Genomic DNA, 26,888 nt, shown 5'->3' with positions numbered 1-26,888 from the left:
ACTGCACGTTTTGATCTGCCCTGGACAAAACTGGTGTCGAGCTGGGATAGTGAAGGGACCTAGTTTTAATGCAATGAACCCTAAAATATTTTTGTGGTGGTCCTATAGCTTCAAGTTATGCCAGTGGTTAAATAAAAACATAATTTAGACAAAGGCAATGAATTCTAAAATAAAGCCCTTCGTCTATTCTAAATATGTGTCTCTCTCTGGCTTCCAAACAAGGAGGAGTTCATTATGCAAATGGTAATATAATTAACTTCCTTCTCCTCCTCCCACAATTGCTCTGAAGGAACAGGAGTCTGGAAAGTGAGAAAAAACAAAAACTATTTTCTCATTTAAAACAATCGGCACAATGTCTGGCAATTGCAAAATTCTCCAGACCCCTGAGTAGGAAGCCCGTCCATATAATGGGGCACCCCAGTGCCATAAACTTACATAGAATAAATAGCCAGGGATGCTAAACAGAGGATTTCATTTAATTTAAATATATCTTCAGAAGACAGGGCAAAAAAATACAGTCTGGTCAACACTAACTTGCCCTACTGGCTCCATCTTGTCCTACCGGCTCCATCTTGCCCTACTGTCTCCATCTAGCCCTTCTGTCTCCATCTAGTCCTAATGTCTCTTTCTAGTCCTACTGTCTCCATCTTGCCCTACCATCTCCATCTTGCCTTACCGTCTCCATCTTGTCCTACCGTCTCCATCTTATCCTACTGTCTCCATCTTGTCCTACTGTCTCCATCTTGCTCTTCTGTCTCCATCTTGCCCTACTGTCTCCATATAGTCCTACTGTCTCCATCTTGCCCTACTGTCTCCATGTTGTCCTAATGTCTCCATCTAGTTCTACTGTCTCCATCTTAACCTACTGTCTCCATCTTGCCCTATTGTCTCCATCTTGACCTACTGTCTCCATTTAGTCCTACTGTCTCCATATAGTCCAACTGTCCCCATCTTGTCCTACTGTTTCCATCTTGCTCTAGTGTCTCCATCTTGTCCTAATGACTCCATCCTGTCCTACAGTCTGCATCTTGTCCTCCCATATTGTTTTTGCCTTTTTTGGTTCCATTTTATCCAACTGTCTCCATCTTGCCCTACTGGCTCCATATTGTTCTAAGGTCACCAGCTTGTCTTACTGTCTCCATTTTGTCCTATTGCCACCATCTTGTTCTACAGTCTCCGTCTTGTTCCGACTGTCTTCATCTTTCCCTGCTGCCTCCATCTTGCCCTACTGTCTCTACCTTGTACTACTATATTGCCCTAATGTCATATATGGCATATATATCAAATATATGAAAAATGTTATATATTCTCTGCCCATTTCCTTTGCCTAATTGCTTATACGGACAGCTTTCTTTACTTCATAGTCTTTGTGCGTAATTGTGCCTAGGTGCCAATGCTGTTATGGTTGTTAGCACTTTACAAATAAAAACCCGCTTACATAGACAAAAGGTTAACTACTCTCCTTTTTCACAATCACCTGAAGCATAAACATGATTTTTATAATTAACAAGATGGAGATAAAGGGGAGCCATGATGCTATTATATTCCAGGGTGTGTATAGAGTAATACGGTAAATATAATGCTGATCTGCCCCCACTGCCCTTTATTATTTTAGAACAACAAAATGTGGATGCCTGAATTTTTTATTATATTTTGATTGCTATAAATAAGACTGGAGGTTTTCCTACCAGCGCATGGTTCCAAGATGGGAACTGGTCAGGAACCCAATGACTAAGTATAATCATGGGCTTCTCCAGTAAGGATTGTAGCCATGACCTTGTGTATGCAGCACCAGCTCAAACTCTCTTTATTAGAGTCCCAGATGAAAGGATTTTATGCTTTGCTGAAATCTAAAATATGGCTAAAAAAAACACATATGTTTCTAGCATGGAAAATCGGAAGAGAAAAATAAAGAGGAAAACAGAAAGCGCACTAGGGTATCCGCCATCCTCCCAGCCACAACATTCATTCAAGAGTTATGTGGCCTTCATCAGCCCATAAGAAAGGTTTCATTACTTGCTTGTCTAGTATTATTTATATCACAGCACCGACGGTGCATCCCTGCCCCAGGCAGACTATAATTGGAATGGTGCGTTTGGAGAAATACGCAGACAGCAGCCATAATGTCCAGATTTAAATTATTGGGGGCACGTACATTGTGTGCCCTTGGCTCAATGCTATTCACTAAGATAATTATCCCTAACAATGAAAGCAGAGGGAGTCCTAGGCAATGCAGCAAGATGAGGGGCACATTTCTGTAAGTAGGGCAAGATGGTGATATCAGGGTAGATGGCAATACTAGGACAGTAGGAAAAGAGATAGGTGGGGGGGTAACACGTTACATATATGCGGTATAACATGGTGTTGACACTAGGACAAGATGGTGAAAGTAGGGCAAGATAGCAACAGTAGGGTAATATGGAGACAGTTGCACAAGATGGAGACACCAGGACACTGAGACAGTATGAATGAGGCAGCAGGGCAAGATGGAGACATTAGGGCATGATGGAGACAGTAGGACGACATGAAGACAATAGGGCACGATGGAGACAACAGGGCAAAATGGAGACAATAAGGCAAGATGAAGACAGTAGGGCAAGATGGAGACAGCAGGGTAAGATGGAGAATGTAGGAGAAGATGAAGACAGCAGTAGGGAAAGATGGAGACACCAGGACATCATTGAGACACTAGGACATGATGGAGGTAGCAGGGCAAGATGAAGACAAGATAAAGACAGTAGGGCATCACAGAGATTAGAATAAGATGATGACAGTACGGAAAGGTGGCAATAGCAGGACAAGATGGCAACAGTAGGGCAAGATGGCAATTTGTAAGATAGTCAGCAGAGCAGGATGAAAACAATTCCATAATTGCCCAATCTACATCCCTGCCCTTGAAGTAATAAAGAAAAAGGTTCAGGACCATTATAGGAAATGTGGTGTTTTTATGCTAATATAATATGATTTGATATTCTCTCTATATTAATGGAATACATTTTCTTGGAACACTTTTTAAAATCCAAGTAAACAGCCAATGATAAATAATGCAGTGATAAAACCAGATTAACAGCTGTTAATTATATTCTGTAATATTCTGTAATGAGCAATGAAAGACATAGATTAAAGGCAGCACTTTCTGAATTTTCAATATCACGCTTCAAAGAGTCATAGAGAGCTGCATTACTGTGCTACTGAACGGACTAACCAGAGCAGTACAGGAAGCTGTCATGTTTTCCTCTGATGTCATAGTTAGCAGGAAGACTGTAGAAGAGAGAGGTCTATGGGGCTCAGGTGGAAACATGGACTTCAGTCTTGGTTGAGCCAAAAAGCAGTTGTTTGCTGTGAGTAAAAAATCCATTGCTCCCCCTACCAGTGTTCAACAGCCCAACCACCAAAAATTTTTAGGGATACCTGAAAACTTTGGTGGGTCCAGGCATTAGTAGAGATGTAGAGTACAGAGAACAATTACAACAATGGAAGTGGAGACGAGTGGTCCTAATGGCAAGAGAATAAGGGATGACATAGATCAGTGATCCCCAACCCCTTGCAACATGTTGCTCTCCAACCCCTTGGATGTTGCTCCTAGGGGCCTCAAAGCAGGTGATTATTTTTGAATTCCAGGCTTGGAGGCAAGTGTTGGTTGTATAAAAACCAGTTGTATTGCCAAACAGAGCCTCAATGTAAGTTGGCAATCCGCATAGGGGCTACTAAATGGCCAATAATTGCCCTTAACTGGCACCCGAGAAACATTTTTCATGCTAGTGTTTGCTCCCCAACTCCTTTTACTTCTGACTGTTGCTCACGGGTTCTAAAGGTTGGGGATCCCTGACATAGATGGAAACTGAGAAGCAAGGAAGGAAGCGTGGACCCAGAGCCTCCTTCTTTCTGATAGGCCCTAGTCCAACAATTCCCCCCACAAATGTATCTCTTTTATGGAAAGGGGCTGTCATGTTTAATTACAGGTTATAAAGAGGTTTTATATGCACGAGAACCTAGTTACACCTAAGAGGGGGCTGCATTTGGTTTGGGCTTGCATCAAGGAACATTGGACACTTCTTTAGAATAGGATGCATTTCCCACTATGCTTTGACCTTTGATTATGTTGGAGTATGCTTAGAGTTGTAGTCTAGATGTCTCCTTAGGGTCTCTGATGCCATGATGACAACAGCTGTGAAGGAACGTACTCTGAGCCTGACAATATAAGGGCAGGGGACCTCGGGAGATGTTCTTGGGTGCTTAATTCAGCAGAATTGTTCTTACTAACCAATGCAGAACATCATTTTCATAAGGAGAAGCACCTGAATGACTTAGCAAGACTCTTCCCTTCTAATGTTGCTGGGCTACCCACAATTCCCCTGAAACACTGAAGTTGCCAGGGCAACCTGGAGAGTGGTGGTCATCTGACATTTAAAAATGCATGGTTTAAGTCACCTTCTGAAGCAAAGTACAGCTGCCAAATGATCGGCTCATTTTAACTCCCTCAATACTTCTAATCTGCCCATCAATGGACAGAGGAATTGTTTCTATGTGACAGTTAGTTACACTAAATGCCACCTTATTATCTTTAACTAAAAATATGTAACATGAAAGAAAAAACAGAGGTTGCTATGGTATTGTGCCGTTTATTAGCTATCTTAGTAAATTCAACCCACTACCTTTTTCCCTCCCTTAATTTTCCTCTCTTACGTCCACAAAATTGACCCTCCTTTCTCCTGCCCTTATCAAGCCGTTTAAATAGCACCTCTACCAGTGGTTCCCAAAATGTAGGACTTCGCAGAGAAGTTCCAGAGCAGAAGCTGGGAAACCCAATCTGAAGGTCACTGACATAAGAAAAGCAAATGTGCTCCTAAAAGCCCATCCTCAAGGTTGCTCAGCCTGAGATCTTTGGTGAACTCCTGCTTGGCCCAGACTAATTATGGTTGCAAACTGGGGGGCATGAAATGAAAAGGTCTGATAACCACTGCCATCTTCTTTATCCACCCACTTTGAACTACCTTCCTACCACAATACCTTCACCCACCCTTCATCATCTTTTACTTCTATCTGCATCTTCTTCTTACTCCATCTGACCTCTCCTTCCTCTGACTGACAGTGCCCTATAGCCTCATGTTATCTCGTTATTGCTCTCCACCCACATTACCTGTTCATTTCTCAGCCCTTGTTCCCTCCTTGCCTTCACTAACCATTTACTCACACTGACCTTGACCTTCTACCTGTAATATTCCTCTTTTCTCTCTGTAGCACACCCTCCGACTCTTTTCTTCTTCTCAGTCCCACCACATTATCTTTCCTTGGACCCATGTTTTATCTTTGCCCCCACTCTTAACTCGTTAACTCGTAGACGGGTTGGTTGAGCAACCCATGCTTAATGCTAACTTGGAAACTCACCACCCATGTACAATCCCCTACCAAAGTCCTCATCCAGTTTATGACCATGACTAGACTGACGAAGACTGACCAGACTACGTTGACTGATTTCACATATGGGTGGGACTGAGGCAAAGATTTCACCGCAGGGTATTGGTTGGCGGGATTAAATTGCCAAATCTGAGAAGTCTCTCTTAAGGTTTGGCCTACCACCCTCCAGAATCCACACCTGATTGTTTAGTTTATCAATTGGAATGTGAAGGCTTCATGCTTTACTTGCCCCCCGGCCCGGATTTGTGGAAAGGCCATCAAGGCCCAGGCCTAGGGCGGCAGGATTTTAGGGGAGCGGCATGTTGCCCAACCACATTGGTTTGGAAGCTCTAGTGCTGCTCATGAGATACAATAGTTTTTTTAAATTTCCTAGGGGCCTAGGGGAGCCCACTATGTAAATCTGGCCCTGCCTGGCCCTGCCTGCCCCAAATCTTACATTTCCCCTGAAAGCATTTCTTCCTTTCCAGTTCTCACCTTGCCTTCGACAAAGCCTGAAAATGGCGGTCACTTTGCCTTTATGTGCCTGTTTATGCATTAAGCGCCTTGACACTACAGTTCTCCAAAGAAGAGCTTCAATAATGAGATGAACTTATGAGCAGTGAATAAGTTAACATTCCCAATGTGAATATTCAGTATTCATCTATTCAATGGTAACAGCGGTCAACTGTTCCCTTATCTGTGGCACTGTGCGCTAGCTGAGGTGAGGAGCTAATGATTGCAAGCTCTGCAGGAGGTCATTCATATACACTACAGGCAGCCCTCTCTGTGAGTCGCTTGCTTCAGTTACCAAGAGGAAATTGTCAAAATATCATATTTTAGATGTGTGAGAATAAAGCAGATGCAATAAAAAACTCATATTTTATAGAAACCGCATGACTGCATTATTAAGCCTACTTACCCCGGCATGCCAATGCCAATTATGATCACTCTCTCACTCATGTCTTTGTGTAAGTAACTTCAAAACTGGCAGAGTTACACCAACTTGTAACCATTTGCTGGAAGACTCACTGGGTTAGACCATCATGTAAGGGGGCTTTAAGAGCAAGATCAAGCCACAGCCATTGAGAAGATTAGAACATTCAAAGAGCTAGACCAACCAGAAGCAACTCACTGAACTTGACCATCTTCCAGTGAACTGGACACTCACAGGGCTGGACAAACCTGTATCCATTGTGGACATTCATTGGCATATAGCCAATTAGAGCATTAGAATACTTACAGGACTCAAAGGAATAGACCAATCAGAACATTAGACTACTTAGGCATAGGAATAATCATGTAGCCAATTGGAACATTAGAGATTACAGGGCTAGACCAACCTGAAGCAAATCAGAGCATTAGGCCAGTCACAGGGCTAGACCACTCTGTAGCCAATCAGAACATGAGAACCCTCAAAGAGCAAAACCAACCTGTAACCACTAAAACATTCACAGGCTAGACCAGGGGTCCCCAAGCTTTTTACCCGTGAGCAACATGTAGATGTACAAGAATGAATAATGTTCCTGGGATGCCAAATAAGTGTTGTAATTGGCCATTTGGTAGCCCCTATGTGGTCTGGCAGCCTACAGTAGGCTCTGTTTGGCAACACAACTATTTTTCATGCAACCAAAACTTGCCTCCAAGCGAGAAATTAAAAAATAAGCACCTGCTTTGAGGCCACTGGGAGCAAAATCCAAGGGTTGGAGACAGGGCAGCCATCAGGGGGGGACAGGGGGGAGAGTTGTAGGGGGCCCGAGGGCAAGGGGGTCCTGGCAATGCCACACTTACTTGATTAGCCGGGCCCCCCATCTTTCGGAGAGCTGCTGACTTCGGGAAGGCATGGACGTTTAAGGGGCCCTGGCCACCAATTTTCTTATAATATGGGGGGGCCAGGCCACCAATTTTGGCCACCAATTTTTTTTTTTCATGTGGGGTCCTAGCCACCAATATTTTTTAATGGGGTGGCCCTGGCCACAAATGTTTTTTTTAGCGATGCTATTTTGGATTTGGCCGAACCCCCGAATCCTTCACGAAAGATTCAGCCGAATACCAAACCCTAATTTGCATATGCTTCCTTGTTTTGTGACAAAAAGTCACGCGGTTTCCCTCCCCACCCCTAATTTACATATGCAAATTAGGATTCCGATTCGGTTCGGCCAGGCAGAAGGATTCGGCCGAATTCGAATCCTGCTGAAAAAGGCTGAATCCTGGCCAAATTCCGAACCGAATTCGGTGCATCCCTAGTTTTTTTATGGGGGGCCCTGACCACCAATATCTTTTTATTTTTTATTAACATGTGGGAACCCTAGCCACCAATATTTTTTTTTTTACTGTGTGTGGGGGTGCGGACCTGTGGGGTGGGGAGGGTGGACCTGTAGGTGGGGCTTGCAGTGGGCACAGCCCAGGGGGCCAAGGAAATTTTGTCGTATGGGGCCCTGTGATTTCTGATGTTATTCACAAGCCACTGGTTGGGGACCATTGGGCTAGACCATCCTGTATGCAGTCAGAGCATTAGAACACTTGCTGGACAAGACCATCTTGTAGACAACTGAAAGATTGGCCACATGTCAGAAGGGGTCTGTAAGACCTTAAGGTCTGTTACATGAGCCACAAAGGACGTATAGGGTGACTGGCTGGGGTTTGGGCAACACATGGTTTTAATGGTGAATGGCTGAGCAGAGGGGTGTGACCAAGGGTGGAATTTAGTAGCCCATTTTCATTTACTCGCTCCTAACCAGGAGCTCAGGTGGGTGGTGGAGAAATAACTGGTGCCCCCTGGTTGGGGAGGGGCCTTGTAACTAAGTAATATGGAGCCCCATGATTTCAGAGTTCAGTCTTGAGTACAATGTCAGGCACCAGTGTCGGGCCTTGCTGGCTGGGGAAGCACATTCGTGTTAGCAACATGGTGGGGGACAGGTACCAGAGAGCTATTTATGGTGGGGGACCAAGAGCACGGAGAAGGGGTAGACAGATAGAACAAGTACATGCCTGCCTCCCCCCCACCTTTTCTGTCTACCCCTAGTTCCAGCCCAATCCAGCCCTTCCATTTCTAAAGAGGCACGGTTATATGGGGTCCTGGTGGCTCTTAGTCAAGGCCCTCTGGGAACTGGGTTGAATGGAGCCTCAAGACTTGCAGACCAGCTAAACCTTTGTCACAACTCGATTTATTTTCTTTCCTAATGCCTCCCTCCTGCAAGTCATTTACAGCTGCTTCTAAAACAGGCCTAACTCCCCTTTCATTTACTTTCTCCAGCTCAGCATACAAAACCACCACCTACCCCCCCCCCATGTGCCCACCTACCCTTTCCCGAGGAGTTTGCTGAGTGCGTCGGGTGCTCTCAATTTGCTGTCCCTGTAAAAAAAACTGCAAGTGCCATTGATCTTCCGGCTAAGCAGAAATCACGGGGCCCGGTGCCTCAGCCAAGGGATCTGCGGCTGCACTTCTGTCATTTCTAATTGCCAGGCAAACTGCTGGGGTGGGAGAAGCGGTGCCAGTCTGAGAGGGACGGGAGCCAGACACCCAGGCACAAACGCGCCCATTTCATTTGTCACTTGGCTGTAGGGAAAGTGTTACATTGCATTTGCTGGCACCCTGCAGCCATTACAATATCTATATATAGCTCTCTGGATTTTATTTTGCCTCTCTGAAGCAGGGATGGTGAGAAGGCAGTTCTCCCTAGCACTGCTGAACTACAGCTCCCATAAGCCTCAGCAAGATGGAACCTCTACAAGGCGTCTCAAAGGGCAACATAAATTTTATTAAAACTTATTTAGACTATTCTGCATATTTCTAAACTGCAACTACAAATGCTATCTTGGCTGTTGGGGGTCACTGACCCCCTCCAAAACCATCAACAAAGCAACTGTAAGGGTTTAATCTATGTGTATCTTTCATTTCCAGCCCGTTCCCCTTTCATCTTTCATTCTGACTGATAAACCATTGCCTGGTTGCTAGAATAATGTAACCCTAGCAATGGTAAGCAATTAAAATTTTAAGCCTGGGTGATGCAAAACAAAAAAATCTCACACACAATAAAATACATTTTTAAATGACCGAAAAGGTTTTTTTTTTTCCCCATTCATGCAATTTTAAAGCCCAAACTACAACATTCCCCTATTTTGTCATTGAGAAATGATTTGAGTCAGAGCATGGAAAAAGGCAGAATATCTTGTTAATAGGCGTCATCTGTACATTTATCATGGAATTAGTTACTTAATGGTGTCAGTCACCCGCATTTCGCCTAGGGAGGCACCAGTGCATTGACCCAATACTCTGGCAGGTCAGCAAGTCTTGGATATTTGCCTTAATACCCCACCCCCCGAGATCCTTCAGGGATTGGATCCATTAACTATGACAAGGTTCTGTTTGGGAGGGAGGGAGGGAGGGAGGAAGGAAGGGAGGGAGGGAGGGAGGGAGGAAGGAAGGGAGGGAGGGAGGGAGGAAGGAAGGGAGGGAGGGAGGGAGGGAGGAAGGAAGGAAGGAAGGAAGGAAGGAAGGAAGGAAGGAAGGAAGGAAGGAAGGAAGGAAGGAAGGAAGGAAGGAAGGAAGGAAGAAAACAAGAAAGAAAGAAAGAAAGAAAGAAAGAAAGAAAGAAAGAAAGAAAGAAAGAAAGAAAGAAAGAAAGAAAGAAAGAAAGAAAGAAAGAAAGAAAGAAAGAAATTGGCACAATGAGATTCTTTAGTTTAAATTCACAAAGGGCAGAAATCCAGTTTCAAACCAGAAAGTCTCCAGGTCTTTGAGCAAAGCACTAGATGGGGCTTAGATATTTCTCTCCAGTGCAGAGAAGGAAAAGGTTCGTTAAACAAAACCCAAGTCATGTGACTCATTATTTTCAGCAGCCGCGGATCTGCACTGCTCACATTTTTCTGAGACTCAGGAACCTTCATGTAACAATGTTCAATCTCTTTCACAGCCTCCAACTGGCTCCCAGCTCAGGCTGCTCACTATATGTATTATATATATATCTATAGTTCCACGTGGGTTGAGGAAAGACAACTGTCCATCAAGTGTAGCTCCTCGTAGCTCTAACTCTCATACATTAAAGATGAAAGGAAAGAAATGCCATTACTTTACATACCCATGATGTCAATGGAAGGCTATTAGCAGCCGCCATGGAGATCCATAAGGACCTGCATGTTATCCATGACTCTTGCGAATTATGTATGTCATATACACGTGATAATTGTCACCAAATTAATATTAGTCACCTGGTATATCCAAACAGAGAGAGAGTGGTACGGTTTCCCAGTTCTCAGTGTAACATGCCCTTTCAGATCTCAATGGGTGCCCTTGTGTTCCTTGGAAGATCTACTGATACTTACTGTAAGGTCCAAACTTAATTATCATATTCTTCCTTAAAGTGATATTGTCATAGGAAAATCAGTTACTTGTGCTGCTCCAGCTTACTTCTGCACTGAAATCTGTTCGAGTTAGAGTGCAAGTTGGAGTGATATCTACCCCCCCCCCCCAGCAGCCTAACAACAGAACAACGGGAACCAGATAACAGTTCCCTGGTAGATATAAGAACAGCACTCAATAGTAAAAATCCAGGTCCCACTGTGACTCCTTCAGTTACATTGAGTAGGAGAAACAACAGCCTGAAAGCAGTTCCATAGTGAAGCACTGGCTCTTTCTGAAAGCACATGTAAAGGGTAACTAACCCTCTTCTCCAGTGAGTCTATACCACGACAGGAGTAATTTACTACCTGCAGGGTAGGATGCAAAGTGCACAAATATTAGCACAATCCGCCATGTGTTTTACACTTTTCTGTCTGTCCTGGAGGCAGAAAAGACTGCCTGGACAGAAGTGCTTTCTAAATGACCACTAAGGGGCACAAAAGAGCACTTTTATCTGTAGTATTAGTAAATGAATGCTAATACCTTGCTAGCTTTTCCTGCTGCTGACTGACATTGCTTGGTATTATCCACATTTACCCCCAGGACAACCATTTATCATCACTGAATCTCATTGGCCTGAAAGCCATATTATCATGACATTCAAGGACACTGGAAAAAAAAAGAAAGAGATGCTCTCTAAGTAAATAAGCCACAGAATGGGAAATTGTTCTGACGGGAACAGAGCGACACGGAATCTGCTTCTAAAGAAAGTAAGTTCCATAATTGAAGGTGACAGTAGAGGTTACCCAAACTAAGCGTCGCTGATAAATAGGAACGGCATCCGTGGACTGACCAAATGTACCATTTTATGAGTACAAATGATACACCAGAGTACAAACACTTAACAGGTTATTATTTCGGCCTATCACTCATAAAAACCCACGTGCCAACGGGGACAAATAAAGGTATGAGGATTATCCGCATCCATCAACGTCGAAACACAGGGAAGTACCATCACGGGCAATGAATAGTCGCATGCTTGGCTAATCTCCCCGCGGCCTGCAAGTGGGAAATAAAGAATGGCAAATGAGAAGAGGCACAGCCGCCAGAACAATGAGGTGAATTTAGGATGCAAAGCAAGTTACAGAAGAATCCAACGTAATTAATGGAGGGGAAAGAGCTACTGAAAGAGGCAATGGGGAAATTAGACAAGTTGAATGAGGAACTTTTATTTCATATGGAGGGGCATTCAATGGGACGGTCATTTGGACATGCCTCAGCCAATATTCTGCCAATACAACTGAACTGCAGTTATTGACACAGGGCACTGCATTAATAAGCGCAGCAGCACTCAATTTGGAATTGAAGGCAAAAAGGACTGTGTGGCACAGAGCACAACTACACAGGAGATGTGCAGGGAGTGTATTTTGTAATGAAAGTGGTGTTACGTGCAACATGTGCACTATAGTCGACTAATGGCCATGTGTTCCAACAACAGCCAGTCTACTGATGGTCACTTGTCCCAAAAACAGCCACTCTACTGATGGTCACTTGTCCTAACAACAGCCAGTTTACTGATGGTCACTTGTTCCAACAACAGCCATTCTACTGATGGTCACTTGTCCCAACAACAGCCAGTTTACTGATGGTCACTTGTCCCAACAACAGCCAGTTTACTGATGGTCACTTGTCCCAACAACAGCCAGTTTACTGATGGTCACTTGTCCCAAAAACAGCCAGTTTACTGATGGTCACTTGTCCCAACAATAGCCAGTCTACTGATGGTCACTTGTCCCAACAACAGCCAGTCTACTGATGGTCACTTGTCCCAACAATAGCCAGTCTACTGATGGTCACTTGTCCCAACAACAGCCATTCTACTGATGGTCACTTGTCCCAACAACAGTCAGTCTACTGATGGTCTCTTGTCCCAACAACAGCCATTCTACTGATGGTCACTTGTCCCAACAACAGCCATTCTACTGATGGTCACTTGTCCCAACAATAGCCAGTCTACTGATGGTCACTTGTCCCAACAACAGCCATTCTACTGATGGTCACTTGTCCCAACAACAGTCAGTCTACTGATGGTCACTTGTCCTAACAACAGCCAGTCTACGGTGGTCACTTGACCCAACAACAGCCAGTCTACTGATGGTCACTTGTCCCAACAACAGCCAGTTTACTGATGGTCACTTGTCCTAACAACAGCCAGTCTACGGTGGTCACTTGACCCAACAACAGCCAGTCTACTGATGGTCACTTGTCCCAACAACAGCCATTCTACTGATGGTCACTTGTCCCAACAACAGCCACTCCACTGATGGTCACTTGTCCTAACAACAGCCAGTCTACGGTGGTCACTTGACCCAACAACAGCCAGTCTACTGATGGTCACTTGTCCCCAAAACAGCCAGTATACTGATGGTCACTTGTTCCAAAAACAGCCAGTCTACTGATGGTCATTTGTCCCAACAACAGTCAGTCTACTGGTGGTCACTTATCCCAACAACATCCAGTCTACTGATGGTCACTGGTCCCAAAAACAGCCAGTTTACTGGATACAAATGAAACTGATTATAAATATGGTCCCATCACATTGATCTGTCATTTTCAGTCTTGCATAAGACTCTGCTGTCTATTGGTCAAAAGCTTTGGAATGTGCGAGTCCCTGACCCCAACCCCTGCACTTGGAAACAAACAGTAATAATTGTATGAACAATATAATTATTATGTTGATTTAATGAGGAAGTGAGATTTAATAAAGCGGCCTCCACTTAGAGAGGCAAGACAAGTGGTTACAAGAGAAGGAACAGGAGATGTCTGGAAATACAATAATGTCATAGAAAGTGCTGCACTAATTGTTCCTTTTCAATTTTCCTCTTCAGAATTCATAAATTAAAAGAAATGCAGATTTCTCAGAGGAAACACAGTCATGGATTGTATGAATACAGAAGATGATTCAATGAAACAATGTACACATTCCAGGTGCGGTGTTTAGGTACTGGGGCCAACGGGTATAAGTGGTGAATAACCATAGGCAGCTAAGTCTGTAGGACTGTTCTGTTAATTTTGACTAGTGACTTTGGACCACAGTCCATTGGCCAATAGTCCACCCTCATATGACTTTGGATTCATGTAAGGCAATGGTTTCTGAACTGGGTTGGCACCCACGGTTCAATTTCTGATGATTGCCTCCTTGGGCCAGCTGCAGTCCAGCGCTACGTACTCCCTTTGTACTGACCCTCTCCAATCCTGTTTACAACTATCTGCTCCAACCACCAGCACTGGGAAGTGAGGAGATTTGATAGCTTTATTAATCTTCTAGTGCAGATGCATCTGGGCCAGGAGGAGGTAGGCCAGACCTTTATGGTCTTCCCACAATACGTTTGGTCATGTTTCCCAACAACACCCAGACTACTGATGGTCCTGAGTCCCAGTAAAAACCAGTTGAATGATGGTTATTTGTTCCATTGATATCCATCCAGTGTTCTGATGGTCATGTGTGCCATCAATACCCAATATACTGATGTTCATGTGTGCCATCAACACCCAATCTTCCAATGGTCATCTGTGAAATCAACACCCAATCTTCTGATGGTCATGTGTGCCATCAACAACCAATCTTCCAATGGTCATCTGTGAAATCAACACCCAATCTTCTGATGGTCATGTGTGCCATCAACACCCTATCTTCTGATGGTCCTGTATGCCATCAACACCCAATCTTCTGATGGCCATATGTGCCATCAACACTGTATCTTCTGATGGTCCTGTATGCCATCAACACCCAATCTTCTGATGGTCATGTGTGCCATCAACACCCAATCTTCTGATGGTCATATGTGCCATCAACACCCTATCTTCTGATGGTCCTGTATGCCATCAACACCCAATCTACTGATGGTCATGTGTGAAATCAACACCCAATCTACTGATGGTCATGTGTGAAATCAACACAATCTACTGATGTTCATGTGTGCCATCAACACCCAATCTACTGATGGTCACTTGTCCGTAATAAAGCCAGTCTACTGATCATCATGTAGCCTAACAAAACCCTTTCTACCGATGGTCAGGTGTCCCAATTACATCAAGTCTTCTGATGGATATGTGTGCCATCAACATCCAATCTACTGATGGTCATTTGTACCATCAACACACATGGTTATATGCGGCAAGCTGCCCTTGAAATCTTATCGCCCCAGACTTGATCCTTTATGGCCTTCCCACAAATTCATATCTGCTTACACCCCAAGAGGGACTCGGAGCCTTGGCTTGGTGGGCTCTGTCTGTCGGCTAGATAAGAACATGTTTGGTTACAATGCTTATTTTCATTCCAAGAAACTCCTGAAAGCTAATCTTGAAGGTAAATAAATAGCAACATATATTTATTTCATAAAGGGTTACACCTGGTTGAGCTACAATTCCCATCATTTATAGGTACTGGTTAGTGGAGTTTAACAGGAGCACAGTATTAGTTGTAATGCAAAAATCTCATTAGACCCAGAGGTGTTTGAGTCTTTGGTATCCATTACATGGAAGCCGGGCTTTGATCTACATATAAAATTAGGTAAACTCCTGGCTAAATCTACTAAACAAACCTTGTTGAAAGCTATACGTATATGTAATAAAAATATTGACTAAATATCGCCATTTTCATAATCATTCTAATCTCCAGAAAATGCCTTTAATCTTGCCTAATGCACTTACAGAATATTGACAGGCTAAGCTTATAATGAGTGCAATCACAAGGCTCAGCGCTAATATAGGATCAAAAAATGGAATCCTAGGTTTGCACATAGCCTGTACATAAATATGTTGTAAAGCTATGGCAGCATAGGTATTCCCCTGTACTAAGCACAATTCAGCAGGAACAACCCCCTAAGTTTACTCATAGTCTGTACAGAGAGATCCCATAAAACTATGGCAGCATAGGTATTCCTCTGTACTAAGCACAATTCAGCAGGAACAGTCCCCTAAGTTTGCTCATAGTCTGTACAGAGAGATCCCATAAAACTATGGCAGCATAGGTATTCCTCTGTACTAAGCACAATTCAGCAGGAACAGTCCCCTAAGTTTGCTTTTAGTCTGTACAGAGAGATCCCATAAAACTATGGCAGCATAGGTATTCCTCTGTACTAAGCACAATTCAGCAGGAACAGTCCCCTAAGTTTGCTTTTAGTCTGTACAGAGAGATCCCATAAAACTATGGCAGCATAGGTATTCCTCTGTACTAAGCACAATTCAGCAGGAACAGTCCCTAAGTTTGCTCATAGTCTGTACAGAGAGATCCCATAAAACTATGGCAGCATAGGTATTCCTCTGTACTAAGCACAATTCAGCAGGAACAGTCCCCTAAGTTTGCTCATAGTCTGTACAGAGAGATCCCATAAAACTATGGCAGCATAGGTATTCCCCTGTACTAAGCACAATTCAGCAGGAACAGTCCCCTAAGTTTGCTCATAGTCTGTACAGAGAGATCCCATAAAACTATGGCAGCATAGGTATTCCCCTGTACTAAGCACAATTCAGCAGGAACAGTCCCCTAAGTTTGCTCATAGTCTGTACAGAGAGATCCCATAAAACTATGACAGCATAGGTATCCCCTGTACTAAGCTCAATTCAGCAGGAACAGTCCCTAAATTTGCTCATAGTCTGTACAGAGAGATCCCATAAAACTATGGCAGCATAGGTATTACCCTGTACTAAGCTCAATTCAGCAGGAACAACTCGCTAAGTTTCCATTTAGGCCACATTCTACTTAATTTAAGGCACCACAACTCTGCTAAGTAAGTTGTATGACTTCTGATGACTCTTGCTGATGTACATTCTGTGCAGCAGCCGCAAAAGGCTCTTTAAGGCCCCAGAATGGCTCCAGAGAGACTTATCTTACCCCGACATCCCTGGAAACTTCAGACAAACTTCGCTGCTAAAATATGCATGAGTAAAACTTCCCAGCCAGTAAGTAGCCCACAGAGAAGCCGAAATTCACGCTGCCAGGGGGGGACTCTGTCCCTGCCACTTCCCATCATTTCGGATGAATGGCTACGCCTGGCACACGGGGCTCTCGGGATTAGAGGAGACTATGGAGCAGCAGCCTGGCACATCACACAAATGATGCGGCTCCCGTCTGATATGTTCATCAAAGCGAAAATTCATCCAACGCCAAGTTTTCATTTCCATATTATAAACCACAGGCTGTAAAGTCCCATCAGTCTCTGCTCCCGGGGGGGCTTATTCCACTTGTCAGAGCTGCTAATCAATAGGAAAGATGTGGCTGTAGCTCTCAGTGTGATGATTATGGACTGATATCCCTGGGAGGCGGAGAACGTGCTCGATCAGAAGTAGCGCAATATGGAAAGCAGGTCGGCGGCAGCAGCAGCAGTGCGTCTGTGGGTTCCAGGGGGAGACTACGCAAACGACTTTAAAACTAAGGATAAAATGTTTCCTAATGAGAAAATTTTTTTCCAGAAAACATTGGCTGGAGGAGAGCGGCAGTCTGGCTTTATTGTTTCAGGAGTCAGAACCAGCAGTGCAGAGAATTAGATTTATACAGAGCTATAAGACCAGTGAAGATCTTTAAACATTTGGGGGTGACAGGTGCCCTTTAATCATGTGATGACAGTTGTTGCAACTAGCGCAGATTTCAAAAGGGCAACTAAAGGGTAACTTGAGCTCTGTTTCAATGCTGGTTAAAAGTCAAGCATAATGGAGACAGCAGGGCAAGAGTATGAAGGGGGCAGGGCAGGGTGGAGTTAGGGGTGAAACATAACAAATAACAGTATATGATCAGTCACTGTGCGTACGGCTGGAATTCTTCATCGACAGAGCCATATAAATGGTGGTTGTGCAGGGACAGCAAATAAAACAACACAACTGCTCAGAATGTACTTGGACACACTACAAGCTGTTTATAGCATGAGACTTTGTGCAATGTGTCCTTCGACAGCAGGAAGATTAGCTGCCATACTGTCCCTCTCTGATTTTTTTCACTTTGCCCATAGTCCTCCTATTGTTTTATAATCCAGTTACCGATAGTATAGATATTCCCCTGTACTAAGCACAATTCAGCAGGAACAGCCCCTAAGTTTGCTCATAGTCTGTACAGAAAGGTCCCATAAAACTATGGCAGCATAGGTATTCCCTGTACTAACCACAATTCAGCAGGAACAGTCCCCTACGTTTACGCGTAGTCTGTACAGAGAGATCCCCTAAAACTATGGCAGCATAGGTATTCCCTGTACTAAGCACAATTCAGCAGGAACAGTCACTAAATTTGCTCATAGTCTGTACAGAGAGATCCCAGAAAACTATGGCAGCATAGGTATTCCCTGTACTAAGCACAATTCAGCAGGAACAGTCCCTAAGTTTGCTCATAGTCTGTACAGAAAGGTCCCATAAAACTATGCCAGCATAGTTATTCCCTGTACTAAGCACAATTCAGCAGGAACAGTCCCTAAGTTTGCTCATAGTCTGTACATAGAGATCCCATAAAACTATGGCAGCATAGGTATTCCCTGTACTAAGCACAATTCAGCAGGAACAGTCCCCTAAGTTTGCTCATAGTCTGTACAGAGAGATCCCATAAAACTATGGCAGTATAGGTATTCCCCTGTACTAAGCACAATTCAGCAGGAACAGTCCCCTAAGTTTGCTCATAGTCTATACAGAGAGATCCCATAAAACTATGGCAGCATAGGTATTCCCCTGTACTAAGCACAATTCAGCAGGAACAGTCCCCTAAGTTTGCTCATAGTCTGTACAGAGAGATCCCATAAAACTATAGCAGCATAGGTATTCCTCTGTACTAAGCACAATTCAGCAGGAACAGTCCCCTAAGTTTGCTCATAATTGTGAGCAAAGGGAGAAGCACCCAGAGAAGCCCACGGAGATTGGGGCTGAAAGCTACAGACAGAGTGGAAGAAAAACTGGAAGAAATGAGAGGAAGGGCAAGAGGTACTGTATGGGCCACACATGGTTATGCTAAAGACTAAAGATAATGCTGCTGTTGGTCTGTGTGGAACTGTAACTTTCTGCAGTGCAGGGGGAACACAGGTTGTTGATCCAGTGGTTATGTCAAAGGCTCTTAATGCTATGGAGAGACTGAGGAACAGAAAAATAGAGCTGGAATGAGACATTGAGTAAGGACTGAGTAACTTTCAGTTTGTTAAAGGGGAAGCAAGAGTTACATTTACAGACCCCTCTGAGCAAATTAATCCTCCAAAATGTTCCCAAAAATCATTTGAGTCAATTTATATTAACTTTGTGCTTAAAGAGAGCAGTGAGTGTGGGAGCAAATCTGTTACATCCCATAATATGTCTGTTGCTATGCACCCTACTGTCACTGGTGTGGCTGAGAGGGGCGACTGTAAGGTGGGAGGGGGCAGGAATCTGCTCTCAATGAAGGGGTGCATGGATGTAAATGAAGGGGTGCATGGGGGTAAATGAAGGGGTGCATGGGGGGGTGAATGGGTGCATGGAGGGAATAAAGGGGTGCATGGAGGAAAATGAAGGGGTGCATGGGGGGATGAAGGGGTGCATGGGGTTAAATGAATGGGTGCATGGAGGGAAATAAAGGGGTGCATGGGGGAAATAAAGGGGCGCATGAAGGGGTACATGGGGAATGAAGTAATGTGTGGGGAGAATGAAGGGGTGCATGGGGGGAAATGGAGGGGTGCATGGGGGGGATGAATAGGTGCATGAGGGGGGAATAAAGGGGTGCATGGAGGGAAATGAAGGTGCAGAAAGGCAGGTTATGAGTGTGGGGGGAAAAGGTTGGGCTGATGAGAGTTTGGGGGGGAGAAATGTTAGGGGATTGAGATGATTTTAGGGAAAGTAACTGAGAAGGATCAACAAAGAAAAACCATTTGGGAGAGGAAGAAATTATTTGCAAGGCAAGAGGGGGGTTGTGGACACCCCAGTATTTAAAAGGTGTAATGTGGGTGGGGGACAGGGAGGAAATGTCAGGAATCAGATACAGTTGCAGGAATCTAATCAATGAGTCAATGGGGTTTTCTGTGAATGAAATGTTTTATCTTCAGCTTTTCTCCCTATTTCTGATGTGGAATATGAGGTTTCTTTGAATTGTCTCAGGGGCTGGACTGCTGCCCCCCCCCCCCCCCGAGTGGAACGGCTTCAGGGAATTCCCAGTCTCTAAGCCTGAGATTAAGAACATGACGAGAGTCTGATCCACTTGAGGGGGTCGTAGTGGGATTTGATTGGCAGTGCACTGTCCTGTCCCCATTACACACACTTGTACCAAGAGGAGGATTCTGGGTAGTGGATTGGGGGGTGCAGGTCTGGCTGAATGTCCATAATAACGTTACATGCCATTTGCCTCATTTATTTTTCCTTAGGAAAGAGGGGGCTCATGTTTCTATGTGGGTCATCCTAAAGTCTGTTTTATATGTGGCTCCGGAGGACTGCTCTTCTAATGTGTGGGGCCACATCAGTATGGAGTATCACAAGGTCAGGTGAAATCTGTGCATGGAACCCGGTCACACAGAGAGAACATACAAACTCCTTAGACAGAGCTCCGAGGCAGTTTGGAGAAATTAGTCGCTCGAAGAAGAGGCGTTTTTGGCGTTGGGCGACTAATCTTCCCAAATCTCCATGTGTGTCTCTGCCCTTACAGTAAATAGCTGGGGGAATAGAAGCAGTCGATACATTGTTATTCTCTTATTCTCCTGGTGGTTCTGTTGGTTCCAGGCCCGGACTGGCAATCTGTGGGTTCCGGCAAATGCCAGAGGGGCTGCTGTAAGATGCCATAGACACTCACTATTTATTAGGCTGTTGTACTTGGAATGCCAGGGGCTATTTTGAATCCCAGTCCAGACTTGGTTGGTTCCAATCTCGCACGCTAAATACCAGCCTTTATCTCAGTCGGTGCAACATCGTCCCTACAGCAGTAATTAGCGGAGCTATAAAAATACATTTCATTTCGCTGCGACCTTTCCGTGCCTCATTGTTACTGTACTTATAGTTCCTCCGAGCGTACGATCTCGCCAAATCCCGCCACCGCCTACTATGTGTTATAGGCTTCAATATTACGTGCGCTGCAGCTTTAATGAGGCTGTGATTCATTCATAACAATAGCGTGGTATTTAGTCTGTTACTGAATCATACGCCTCATCTCCATATACACACTGTGGTATTAAAGGGTAAATAACAGTAAAAAATGAGAATTCACTTGAACCTGTACAGACTATGAGCAAATTTAGGGGACTGTTCCTGCTGAATTGTGCTTAGTACAGGGGAATACCTATGCTGCCATAGTTTTATGGGATCTCTCTGTACAGACTATGAGCAAACTTAGGGGCTGTTCCTGCTGAATTGTGCTTAGTACAGGGAATACCTATGCTGCCATAGTTTTATGGGATCTCTCTGTACAGACTATGAGCAAACTTAGGGGACTGTTCCTGCTGAATTGTGCTTAGTACAGGGAATACCTATGCTGCCATAGTTTTATGGGATCTCTCTGTACAGGCTATGAGCAAACTTAGGGGACTGTTCCTGCTGAATTGTGCTTTGTACAGGGAATACCTATGCTGCCATAGTTTTATGGGATCTCTCTGTACAGGCTATGAGCAAACCTAGGGGACTGTTCCTGCTGAATTGTGCTTAGTACAGGGAATACCTATACTGCCATAGTTTTATGGGATCTCTCTGTACAGACTATGAGCAAACTTAGGGGACTGTTCCTGCTGAATTGTGCTTAGTACAGGGGAATACCTATGCTGCCATATTTTATGGGATCTCTCTGTACAGACTATGAGCAAACTTAGGGGCTGTTCCTGCTGAATTGTGCTTAGTACAGAGGAATACCTATGCTGCCATAGTTTTATGGGATCTCTCTGTACAGACTATGAGCAAACTTAGGGACTGTTCCTGCTGAATTGTGCTTAGTACAGGGAATACCTATGCTGCCATAGTTTTATAGGATCTCTCTGTACAGACTATGAGCAAACTTAGGGACTGTTCCTGCTGAATTGTGCTTAGTACAGGGGAATACATATGCTGCCATAGTTTTATGGGATCTCTCTGTACAGACTAGGAGGAAAATTAGGGACTGTTCCTGCTGAATTGTGCTTAGTACATGGGAATACCTATGCTGCCATATTTGTATGATATGCTTTCAGGGGAGGGTAGGGTTCAGCTCACATGCAACATACTGAGCCGGATACTGGTAAGTAATGTAGCTGTCTCTATTTAACCAGTAGTTTCACAAATGGGCAAAAAACGAAACAAAGACGTGTTACCCTGCTATTAGGGCTCCCAGTTTAATGGAGAAATATTTGCTGTTCTCCTGCCCGTGGCTCAGACAATGCCGTTTCCGTTTCGTGACTGCGCAGCTCGTTTCTATTTTCGGCGCCTCCCATTAGTTATTCTCGTTGGCGACAGGAATAAGATCCGCTTACTTACCATGTGCAAATGGCTAATTATTATTTGTGGGAGACTAAGGCAGTCGTTTCATAAATCTATAACGAAGGCTTATTCCCCGCGTTAATTAAACTGCGCCACTGAGTTGTAAAAGCCACTTTGTAGGGATATCATTTACTAACACAAACGTTGGCTCTTCCCTCCCCCCAGTGTTTTTACTTTTATTTATGGGGCAATTAAACATTGTTTTCCTCTTTAAATGTTGGGGCTGCATTTGGCATTCCTATAGGGTTTCCAGAAACAGATACATTAGTATCCCCAGGAGCTGTCAGACCAGAGTCAGTAGACTGCTGCTGAGCTGCTGTGTGATAGCAGTACCATGGAGCTTGCACTCTATTCCCTCCATAGCAACCAAACAGAGGTTTGATTTTTGATTCTAAACAGGTGTGACCTCATTTTCTAATTCCATGGGTGCAAGGGCTGGACCCGTCCATAGAGCAATTGCACCCTTGGGACTAGCTCTGCATTTTGTTCCAACCTGGTGCAAGATGCACAACTGTAGGTGGGGCTGCTGGTAGTGACTATGGGGCCCCCATGTTACCAGCATCAGACTGGAGGATCAGAGGCCCAACGGGACTTTTGTCACAGGGGCCCCAAACCTGTGATTGGGGCTCGAGGGAGGCAGTAGACAGGTTAGGGTCTGGGTTGGAGGTGCCCACCGTTTTTTTTCCCGGGGTCCCGTCGGCCCAGTCCAACCCTGCATGCTGTTAACTTGGCAGGACCCTCCACCCAGGGCCAATCAGTCATCTGCTTCACTATAGGTTGGGGCCCTACCAACAATAGAATGGGGCCCCATTCAATAAGAAATTCCCCAGCACAAGGGGTTATGACACTGATCCTCCCCTTGCCATGCCCCACCAGGGCCACCATCAGGGGCCGAAAGGCTATGCTGCACTTTTCAAATTAGCCGGGTCGCCCCTTGACATCGCCGAACCGCTGAAGTCCAGAACCCCCAAAGCATACCTCCCAACTGTCCCGTTTTTAAAGGGACAGTAACTCTTTTGACAGCAGTCCCTCGTTTGTACTGGAAAGTCCAGTTTTTCTCTGCACTGAACAGCCAGAAAAAGAAACAAAGTTTGTAACTTAATTGGCTTTTGGCAGAGAGCCCAGAATAGCCACAGCTGCAGATAAGATACTTTTGTAATAATTTAGAGATAAGCAAATAAGTAATTGTAACAATATAAGATAAGCAGGTCCCTTGGGAGAAGTTAGACTCACAGCTTAAAGGGCCATTCACCTTCATGAGCAAAACTGTAATAACTGGAAAAAAACAAAACACGGAAATATGTTCAAACTTTCATAACCTGCCAAATTTTGTAAAACTAACATGGTAATTAGGGGGCGTGGTCAAAACATTTGCTGTGCTACGCGCCCAAACTTTTTTGTCCCTCTTATTTACAAAATGTTGAGATGTTTGCCCAAAGAGAGCCGAAGCCGCAAAAAGACCCTAAGCCACAAAAGGAGCCCAATGTTCCAATAATCACCATTTTTTTTTTATTTAAACCTCTGGCCACCAATGTAATGATTTAATACTATATAGGCCCTGGCCACCAATGTTTTTTTAAAATATTCTATGGGGCCCTGGAGCCAATATATTGATTTTTTTTTATTTATAGGCCACCAATGTTTTTTTGAAAACTGTTGTGGGGGGCCTTGAAGCCAATTTTTTTTTTTTAACTTATAGGGGAGCCCTAACCACCAATGTTTTTTTTAAACATTTTTACGTAGGATCCAGGCCGCCAACATCTTATTTAAACTTATAATGGGGTCTTGAACACCAATGTCTTTTTATAACTTGTGTGTCTGTTTACTGTTTTTAGCGCTGTCTTTGTGGCCTTTTTACTGTGGTGTGACGTGGGCAGGATCTGGGGTCGGTGGAGACTAGGGGCCCCAGAAAATGATTTACGTGGCCCTTTGATTTCTGATGGCGGCCCTGTGCCCCACTATGATAAAACTCCACCGATTATCCAATCAAACCCTCTCCTTTCAGAACCCACAAACTCACCTTTTGGGGCCCTTATCATCCATGGGGTCCCTTACTGTAGACCCCCCTGTACCCCATAATGGTGGCCTTGACTGTAGGGCTTAAAGCAGGTGTAAGTGAGTGGGGGGTTACAGATAATCCTCAGAGCACCGTTTCCAGTACTATATGCTGCCTGGGGGTTATTGCATATAATACAGACACAGTTTGCTTGTGGGTGATGATTTGACATGTAGTATTTGTATTAGTTCATGTTTATGAGATTCCCCTACATGTGTCCCTGCTATAAATATGAGACTATTATTCCTCTATGTGTGAGTGTATTGTACCAGGGGCCATTGCTCTGGGCATAAATACTCCCCGCTGTGCCTAGTGTAGCATGAATGGCAAATATCAGTCGGAGAGGACGTATCGGAGAGCCATAATGGCACTTGATTTGGCACAGCCGGGGCCCTAACAGACAGAGCAGCACATGAACCCCGCTGTGCCCAGAGCATTCCCTCTGCTTTGCCTTTTCTTGCTGCAGACCCTGGGGCTGCCGTACAGCCGCACGATTCTCACTTTCTCCACCTGTCAGTGAAATGAAAGGAGCCGTAATTGGGCTCCGGTGACATCATAAGGGACAGCAGCTCATTAGCCAGACACATTAGACTCCAGAAATTACAGACAATTGAATGTAAATGACAAAGGGGAACGGCAGGGGGGCTGCCATTACTCGCTCCGCGCTTTATTACAGCTGCATGATCATCTTACATGGCCGGGGATAATGATCAAATATCAATTAGAGGGGATGAGAGCTCTGGCTAATCGCTTTATGCTTTTATTTCACATCAGCAACACCTTTACTCGCGGCAGACGTCGCACATTATCACGGCCGATCATTACAGCGGCCATTGATATCCGGGCACATATGTAATCAACGTGGTGAAAGGGCTAATTAGCATTCATTTAGCAGCCTGCTGCAGCCTGCACTGGTTTCTGTGTCGTCTAGCTGTATGCAATGCATCTATGCATTAAAGGATAAGTGAAACTTAAAAATAAGTGAATGTAAAATGACATTTATTATTTATGTTGTTTCTATTCCAAGATATTAAGGGATACATGTGCTGTTAATATGAATGAATTTTGTTACAACAGCGCCACCTGCTGGTCAGTTTCCCACCAGTCTGACCAGCAAGTAGTCAAGGAAGTTGTCAGGAGAAAGAAAGAGGCTGCTTAGGAATAAAATTATAAGCCTTTCTCACATCTTTTCTAAGCAGAAGAACATCAGCCTCTTTCTTTCTCCTGACAACTTCCTTGACTACTTGCTGGTCAGACTGGTGGGAAACTGACCAGCAGGTGGCGCTGTTGTAACTAAATTCATTCATATTCACAGTACATGTATCCCTTAATATCTTGGAATTAAAAATAAATAAATATTGAATGTACATTACAAAAGTGCTTAGAATAGCCCCCTTATCAATTCACGTATTTTTATGGTTTACTTATCCTTTAAGCAGGCAATTGCTGTGTGATGCTATCCGGCTAATGGCACCACACAAGGCAAATATAGCCCTGCCAAGTGCCATCAGGGTCCTAAAATGTCCATGGTCTTCCCTAACCCAGCCCCACTTTAGGATAAGCCTGACTCTTTTTTGGGGTTCAATGCCACCCATTGCGGTGAGACTGGTCCTCCAACTGATGGTGGCAGTGGAGTTAAAAAAAGAGTTGCCCAGGTCCCTTAATTCTAATGGGGCCCAATGACGGGGAAAGGGGGCAGGTCCAGAGCTTATCTGGTTAGAACTGGGGTAAAACCCAGGGCCAAATCAATAATCAATCTGCCCCACATGGTGGCAGATTAATACAGGCATGTGATTGGTAAACTGGAAACCTCTTATACAGAAAGGTCCGTCTCCCATAGACCCAATTTTTTCCAAATAATCCAAATTTTTTTAAAAATGATTTCCTTTTTCTGTGTAATAATAAAACAGTAGCTTGTACTTTGTCCCAACTAAGATATAATTAATCCTTATTGGAAGCAAAACCAACCTATTGGGTTTATTTAATGTTTACATGATTTCCTAGTAGACTTAAGGTATGAAGATCCGAATTACAGAAAGATCCGCCATCTGGAAAACCCTGAGCATTCCGTATAACCGGTCCCATACCTGTATAAACTTAGGATATACTTCACCACTCAGTAAGAAGTATCTTTACCCACCCAGCGAGTTGAGGGCAGATGGAGGGATATAGTTGAACTACACATCACTAGCCTCTAGACGTGGTCAACTGACAGGCCAGCAGCATGTGCAGTTAGTTATAGTAGCACTACATATACACACACTGCACGGCTGCATCAGAGCCCGGATTCCATCACTCGCGGCTTCTGCTCGTATTTAACATGCCGGTTGCATCTGTTTTGCAGGGAGACAACAAATTGCTTTGTGTATCTGATCTTATCACGTGGGAAATGAACAGGAAGAGAAATAGCAGAAAACATCCATAATAAACCAAACACAGCTTCAAGGGTAAATATACCTGTGTGCAAACATGTCAGGCAATTAAAAAAAAAAGGCAAGGCATGAGGCTTGAAAGCTCCTAACTACTCAGAGGAGCCTCCCTATAATACACATCAATATGGCTCCCAGTTACACCTTCAGTTCCATATTATACACAAGGCCACACCCCTACACCCCCATGCCACACCCTATTATACTGATCCATGTGCCATATTCAACAGACCACACCTAC

General features: G+C 44.3%; 1 protein-coding gene across 3 annotated transcripts in view; it reads right to left on the bottom strand.

Moving 5' to 3' along the window:
* LOC108704366 (LARGE xylosyl- and glucuronyltransferase 1) overlaps positions 1–26,888 on the bottom strand; it is a 217,024-nt gene that overhangs the window by 184,868 nt on the left and 5,268 nt on the right. The window contains exon 1 of one of the 3 annotated variants that reach the window (XM_041585905.1): positions 8,699–8,855. The exons of the other annotated variants lie outside the window; for them this stretch is intronic. The gene's annotated coding sequence lies outside the window, so the exon portion shown is untranslated. Of the gene's footprint in view, positions 1–8,698; positions 8,856–26,888 lie in introns of those variants that run through there. 3 annotated transcript variants of the gene reach the window in all.

The sequence above is a fragment of the Xenopus laevis genome, chromosome 3L, assembly GCF_017654675.1.
Source record: "Xenopus laevis strain J_2021 chromosome 3L, Xenopus_laevis_v10.1, whole genome shotgun sequence".
Lineage (NCBI taxonomy): Eukaryota > Metazoa > Chordata > Amphibia > Anura > Pipidae > Xenopus > Xenopus laevis.
This window is presented reverse-complemented; position numbering and strand designations above follow the sequence as displayed.